Genomic DNA, 8,625 nt, shown 5'->3' on the forward strand with positions numbered 1-8,625 from the left:
GTCTCTATCAAACCCTCCCAAACCCGTCACCTCAATCCCTCCCACCCCATCCTTCTGACATCAGTTTCAATCAAACCCTCCCAAACCCGTCACCTCAATCCCTCCCTCACCATCCTTCCGACATCAGTCTCTCTCAAACCCTCCCAAACCCGTCACCTCAATCCCTCCCAACCAATGCTTCCGACATCAGTCTCTATCAAACCCTCCCAAACCCGTCACCTCAATCCCTCCCTCACCATCCTTCCGACATCAGTCTCTATCAAACCCTCCCAAACCCGTCACCTCAATCCCTCCCTCACCATCCTTCCGACATCAGTCTCTATCAAACCCTCCCAAACCCGTCACCTCAATCCCTCACACCCCATCCTTCCGACATCAGTTTCTATCAAACCCTCCCAAACCCGTCACCTGAATCCCTCACCATCCTCCCGACATCAGTCTCTATCAAACCCTCCCAAACCCCTCACCATCCTCCCGACATCAGTCTCTATCAAACCGTCCCAAACCCGTCACCTCAATCCCTCCCTCACCATCCTTCCGACATCAGTCTCTATCAAACCCTCCCAAACCCGTCACCTCAATCCCTCCCAACCCATCCTTCCGACATCAGTCTCTATCAAACCCTCCCAAACCCGTCACCTCAATCCCTCCCTCACCATCCTTCCGACATCAGTCTCTATCAAACCCTCCCAAACCCATCACCTCAATCCCTCACACCCCATCCTTCCGACATCAGTCTCCATCAAACCCTCCCAAACCCGTCACCTCAATCCCTCCCTCACAGTTCTTCCGACATCAGTCTGTATCAAACCCTCCCAAACCCGTCACCTCAATACCTCCCTCACCATCCTTCCGACATCAGTCTCTATCAAACCCTCCCAAACCCGTCACCTCAATCCCTCACCATCCTCCCGACATCAGTCTCTATCAAACCGTCCCAAACCCGTCTCTTCAATCCCTCCCTCACCATCCTTCCGACATCAGTCTCTATCAAACCGTCCCAAACCCGTCTCCTCAATCCCTCCCTCACCATCCTTCCGACATCAGTCTCTATCAAACCCTCCCAAACCCGTCACCTCAATCCCTCCCTCACCATCCTTCCGACATCAGTCTCTATCAAACCCTCCCAAACCCATCACCTCAATCCCTCACACCCTATCCTTCCGACATCAGTCTCTATCAAACCCTCCCAAACCCGTCACCTCAATCCCTCCCTCACCATCCTTCCGACATCAGTCTCTATCAAACCCTCCCAAACCCGTCACCTCAATCCCTCACCATCCTCCCGACATCAGTCTCTAACAAACCGTCACCTCAATCCCTCACCAGCCTTCTGACATCAGTCTCTATCAAACCCTCCCAAACCCGTCACCTCAATCCCTCACCATCCTCCCGACATCAGTCTCTATCAAACCGTCCCAAACCCGTCTCTTCAATCCCTCCCTCACCATCCTTCCGACATCAGTCTCTATCAAACCCACCCAAACCCGTCACCTCAATCCCTCCCTCACCATCCTTCCGACATCAGTCTCTATCAAACCCTCCCAAACCCGTCACCTCAATCCCTCCCTCACCATCCTTCCGACATCAGTCTCTATCAAACCCACCCAAACCCGTCACCTCAATCCCTCCCTCACCATCCTTCCGACATCAGTCTCTATCAAACCCTCCCAAACCCATCACCTCAATCCCTCACACCCCATCCTTCCGACATCAGTCTCCATCAAACCCTCCCAAACCCGTCACCTCAATCCCTCCCTCACAATCCTTCCGACATCAGTCTCTATCAAACCCTCCCAAACCCGTCACCTCAATCCCTCCCTCCCCATCCTCCCGACATCAGTCTCTATCAAACCCTCCCAAACCCGTCACCTCAATCCCTCCCTCACCATCCTTCCGACATCAGTCTCTATCAAACCCTCCCAAACCCGTCACCTCAATCCCTCCCTCACCATCCTTCCGACATCAGTCTCTATCAAACCCTCCCAAACCCGTCACCTCAATCCCTCCCTCACCATCCTTCCGACATCAGTCTCTATCAAACCCTCCCAAACCCGTCACCTCAATCCCTCCCTCACCATCCTTCCGACATCAGTCTCTATCAAACCCTCCCAAACCCATCACCTCAATCCCTCCCTCACCATCCTTCCGACATCAGTCTCTATCAAACCCTCCCAAACCCGACACCTCAGTCCCTCCCAAACCATCCTTCCGACAACAGTCTCTATGAAACCCTACCAAACCTGTCACCTCAATCCCGCCCACCCCATCCTTCTGACATCAGTCTCTATCAAACCCTCCCAAACCCGTCATCTCAATCCCTCCCTCACCATCCTTCCGACATCAGTCTCTATCAAACCCTCCCAAACCCGTCACCACAATCCCTCCCTCACCATCCTTCCGACAGCAGTCTCAATCAAACCCACCCAAACCCGTCACCTCAATCCCTCCCTCACCATCCTTCCGACATCAGTCTCTATCAAACCCTCCCAATCCCGTCACCTCAATCCCTCCCTCACCATCCTTCCGACATCAGTCTCTATCAAACCCTCCCAAACCCGTCACCTCAATCCCGCCCACCCCATCCTTCTGACATCAGTCTCTATCAAACCCTCCCAAACCCGTCACCTCAATCCCTCCCTCACCATCCTTCCGACATCAGTCTCTATCAAACCCTCCCAAACCCGTCACCTCAATCCCTCCCAACCATCCTTCCGACATCAGTCTCTATCAAACCCTCCCAAACCCGTCACCTCAATCCCTCCCTCACCATCCTTCCGACATCAGTCTCTATCAAACCCTCCCAAACCCGTCACCTCAATCCCTCCCTCACCATCCTTCCGACATCAGTCTCTATCAAACCCTCCCAAACCCGTCACCTCAATCCCTCACACCCCATCCTTCCGACATCAGTCTCTATCAAACCCTCCCAAACCCGTCACCTCAATCCCTCCCTCACCATCCTTCCGACATCAGTCTCTATCAAACCCTCCCAAACCCGTCATCTCAATCCCTCCCTCACCATCCTCCCGACATCAGTCTCTATCAAACCCTCCCAAACCCGTCACCTCAATCCCTCCCTCACCATCCTTCCGACATCAGTCTCTATCAAACCCTCCCAAACCCGTCACCTCAATCCCTCCCAACCCATCCTTCCGACATCAGTCTCTATCAAACCCTCCCAAACCCGTCACCTCAATCCCTCCCTCACCATCCTCCCGACATCAGTCTCTATCAAACCCTCCCAAACCCGTCACCTCAATCCCTCCCTCACCATCCTTCCGACATCAGTCTCTATCAAACCCTCCCAAACCCATCACCTCAATCCCTCACACCCCATCCTTCCGACATCAGTCTCCATCAAACCCTCCCAAACCCGTCACCTCAATCCCTCCCTCACAGTTCTTCCGACATCAGTCTGTATCAAACCCTCCCAAACCCGTCACCTCAATACCTCCCTCACCATCCTTCCGACATCAGTCTCCATCAAACCCTCCCAAACCCGTCACCTCAATCCCTCCCTCACAGTTCTTCCGACATCAGTCTCTATCAAACCGTCCCAAACCCGTCTCTTCAATCCCTCCCTCACCATCCTTCCGACATCAGTCTCTATCAAACCGTCCCAAACCCGTCTCCTCAATCCCTCCCTCACCATCCTTCCGACATCAGTCTCTATCAAACCCTCCCAAACCCGTCACCTCAATCCCTCCTCACCATCCTTCCGACATCAGTCTCTATCAAACCCTCCCAAACCCATCACCTCAATCCCTCACACCCTATCCTTGCGACATCAGTCTCTATCAAACGCTCCCAAACCCGTCACCTCAATCCCTCCCTCACCATCCTTCCGACATCAGTCTCTCTCAAACCCTCCCAAACCCGTCACCTCAATCCCTCACCATCCTCCCGACATCAGTCTCTAACAAACCGTCACCTCAATCCCTCGCCAGCCTTCCGACATCAGCCTCTATCAAACTCTCCCAAACCCGTCACCTCAATCCCTCCCTCACCATCCTCCCGACATCAGTCTCTATCAAACCGTCCCAAACCTGTCTCTTCAATCCCTCCCTCACCATCCTCCCGACATCAGTCTCTATCAAACCCACCCAAACCCGTCACCTCAATCCCTCCCTCACAATCCTTCCGACATCAGTCTCTATCAAACCCTCCCAAACCCGTCACCTCAATACCTCCCTCACCATCCTTCCGACATCAGTCTCTATCAAACCCACCCAAACCCGTCACCTCAATCCCTCCCTCACCATCCTTCCGACATCAGTCTCTATCAAACCCTCCCAAACCCGTCACCTCAATCCCTCCCACCCCATCCATCCGACATCAGTCTCTATCAAACCCTCCCAAACCCATCACCTCAATACCTCCCTCACCATCCTTCCGACATCAGTCTCTATCAAACCCTCCCAAACCCATCACCTCAATCCCTCCCTCACCATCCTTCCGACATCAGTCTCTATCAAACCCTCCCAAACCCGTCACCTCAATCCCTCCCACCCCATCCATCCGACATCAGTCTCTATCAAACCCTCCCAAACCCGTCACCTCAATCCCTCCCTCACCATCCTTCCGACATCAGTCTCTATCAAACCGTCCCAAACCCGTCACCTCAATCCCTCCCTCACCATCCTTCCGACATCAGTCTCTATCAAACCCTCCCAAACCCGTCACCTCAATTCCCTCACCATCCTTCCGACATCAGTCTCTATCAAACCCTCCCAAACCCGTCACCTCAACCTCCCTCACCATCCTTCCGACATCAGTCTCTCAAACCTCCCAAACCGTCACCTCAATCCCTCACCTCACCATCTTCCGACATCAGTCTCTCAAACCCGTCACCTCAATCCCTCCCACCATCCTTCCGACATCAGTCTCTATCAAACCCTCCTAAACCCGTCACCTCAATCCCTCACCATCCTCCTGACATCAGTCTCTATCAAACCGTCCCAAACCCGTCTCTTCAATCCCTCCCTCACCATCCTTCCGACATCAGTCTCTATCAAACCCACCCAAACCCGTCACCTCAATCCCTCCCTCACCATCCTTCCGACATCAGTCTCTATCAAACCCTCCCAAACCCGTCACCTCAATACCTCCCTCACCATCCTTCCGACATCAGTCTCTATCAAACCCACCCAAACCCGTCACCTCAATCCCTCCCTCACCATCCTTCCGACATCAGTCTCTATCAAACCCTCCCATACCCGTCACCTCAATCGCTCCCTCACCATCCTTCTGACATCAGTCTCTATCAAACCCTCCCAAACCCATCACCTCAATCCCTCCCTCACCATCCTTCCGACATCAGTCTCTATCAAACCCTCCCAAACCCGTCACCTCAATCCCTCCCTCACCATCCTTCCGACATCAGTCTCTATCAAACCCACCCAAACCCGTCACCTCAATCCCTCCCACCCCATCCTTCCGACATCAGTCTCTATCAAACCCTCCCAAACCCGTCACCTCAATCCCTCCCTCACCATCCTTCCGACATCAGTCTCTATCAAACCCTCCCAAACCCGTCACCTCAATCCCTCCCAACCATCCTTCCGACATCAGTCTCTATCAAACCCTCCCAAACCCGTCACCTCAATCCCTCCCTCACCATCCTTCCGACATCAGTCTCTATCAAACCCTCCCAAACCCGTCACCTCAATCCCTCCCTCACCATCCTTCCGACATCAGTCTCTATCAAACCCTCCCAAACCCATCACCTCAATCCCTCACACCCCATCCTTCCGACATCAGTCTCTATCAAACCCTCCCAAACCCGTCACCTCAATCCCTCCCTCACCATCCTTCCGACATCAGTCTCTATCAAACCCTCCCAAACCCGTCACCTCAATCCCTCACCATCCTCCCGACATCAGTCTCTATCAAACCGTCCCAAACCCGTCTCCTCAATCCCTCCCTCACCATCCTTCCGACATCAGTCTCTCTCAAACCCTCCCAAACCCGTCACCTCAATCCCTCCCAACCCATCCTTCCGACATCAGTCTCTATCAAACCCTCCCAAACCCGTCACCTCAATCCCTCACCATCCTCCCGACATCAGTCTCTATCAAACCGTCACCTCAATCCCTCACCATCCTTCCGACATCAGTCTCTATCAAACCCTCCCAAACCCATCACCTCAATCCCTCACACCCCATCCTTCCGACATCAGTCTCCATCAAACCCTCCCAAACCCGTCACCTCAATCCCTCCCTCACAGTTCTTCCGACATCAGTCTGTATCAAACCCTCCCAAACCCGTCACCTCAATACCTCCCTCACCATCCTTCCGACATCAGTCTCCATCAAACCCTCCCAAACCCGTCACCTCAATCCCTCCCTCACAGTTCTTCCGACATCAGTCTCTATCAAACCCTCCTAAACCCGTCACCTCAATCCCTCCCTCACCATCCTTCCGACATCAGTCTCTATCAAACCGTCCCAAACCCGTCACCTCAATCCCTCCCTCACCATCCTTCCGACATCAGTCTCTATCAAACCCTCCCAAACCCGTCACCTCAATCCCTCCCTCACCATCCTTCCGACATCAGTCTCTATCAAACCCTCCCAAACCCGTCACCTCAATCCCTCCCTCACCATCCTTCCGACATCAGTCTCTATCAAACCCTCCCAAACCCGTCACCTCAATCCCTCCCTCACCATCCTTCCGACATCAGTCTCTATCAAACCCTCCCAAACCCGTCACCTCAATCCCTCCCACCCCATCCTTCCGACATCAGTCTCTATCAAACCCTCCCAAACCCGTCACCTCAATCCCTCCCTCACCATCCTTCCGACATCAGTCTCTCTCAAACCCTCCCAAACCCATCACCTCAATCCCTCCCTCACCATCCTTCCGACATCAGTCTCTATCAAACCGTCCCAAACCCGTCACCTCAATCCCTCCCTCACCATCCTTCCGACATCAGTCTCTCTCAAACCCTCCCAAACCCGTCACCTCAATCCCTCCCACCCCATCCTTCCGACATCAGCCTCTATCAAACTCTCCCAAACCCGTCACCTCAATCCGTCACCATCCTTCTGACATCAGTCTCTATCAAACCCTCTCAAACCCGTCACCTCAATCCCTCCCTCACCATCCTTCCGACTCAGTCTCTATCAAACCCACCCATATCCGTCACCTCAATCCCTCCCTCACCCTCCTTCCGACATCAGTCTCTATCAAACCCTCCCAAACCCGTCACCTCAATCCCTCCCTCACCATCCTTCCGACATCAGTCTCTAACAAACCGTCACCTCAATCCCTCACCAGCCTTCTGACATCAGTCTCTATCAAACCCTCCCAAACCCGTCACCTCAATCCCTCACCATCCTCCCGACATCAGTCTCTATCAAACCGTCCCAAACCCGTCTCCTCAATCCCTCCCTCACCATCCTTCCGACATCAGTCTCTATCAAACTCTCCCAAGCCCATCACCTCAATCCCTCACACCCCATCCTTCCGACATCAGTGTCTGTCAAACCTTCCCAAACCCGTCAACTCAATCCCTCCCTCACCATCCTTCCGACATCAGTCTCTCTCAAACCCTCCCAAACCCGTCACCTCAATCCCTCCCAACCCATCCTTCCGACATCAGTCTCTATCAAACCCTCCCAAACCCGTCACCTGAATCCCTCACCATCCTCCCGACATCAGTCTCTATCAAACCGTCACCTCAATCCCTCACCATCCTTCCGACATCAGTCTCTATCAAACCCTCCCAAACCCATCACCTCAATCCCTCACACCCCATCCTTCCGACATCAGTCTCCATCAAACCCTCCCAAACCCGTCACCTCAATCCCTCCCTCACAGTTCTTCCGACATCAGTCTGTATCAAACCTTCCCAAACCCGTCACCTCAATACCTCCCTCACCATCCTTCCGACATCAGTCTCTATCAAACCCTCCCAAACCCGTCACCTCAATCCCTCACCATCCTCCCGACATCAGTCTCTATCAAACCGTCCCAAACCCGTCTCCTCAACCCCTCCCTCACCGTCCTTCCGACATCAGTCGCTATCAAACCCACCCAAACCCGTCACCTCAAGCCCTCCCACCCCATCCTTCGGACATCAGTCTCTATCAAACCCTCCCAAACCCGTCACCTCAATCCCTCCCTCCCCATCCTTCCGACATCAGTCTCTATCAAACCCTCCCAAACCCGTCATCTCAATCCCTCCCTCACCATCCTTCCGACATCAGTCTCTATCAAACCCTCCCAAACCCGTCACCTCAATCCCTCCCTCACCATCCTTCCGACATCAGTCTCTATCAAACCCTCCCAAACCCGACACCTCAATCCCTCCCAAACCATCCTTCCGACAACAGTCTCTATCAAACCCTCCCAAACCCGTCACCTCAATCCCTCCCTCCCCATCCTTCCGACATCAGTCTCTATCAAACCCTCCCAAACCCGTCATCTCAATCCCTCCCTCACCATCCTTCCGACATCAGTCTCCATCAAACCCTGCCAAACCCGACACCTCAGTCCCTCCCAAACCATCCTTCCGACAACAGTCTCTATCAAACCCTCCCAAACCCGTCACCTCAATCGCTCCCTCACCATCCTTCCGACATCAGTCTCTATGAAACCCTACCAAACCTGTCACCTCAA

Source organism: Mobula hypostoma, chromosome 4, assembly GCF_963921235.1.
Source record: "Mobula hypostoma chromosome 4, sMobHyp1.1, whole genome shotgun sequence".
NCBI classification, from domain to species: Eukaryota; Metazoa; Chordata; class Chondrichthyes; order Myliobatiformes; family Myliobatidae; genus Mobula; species Mobula hypostoma.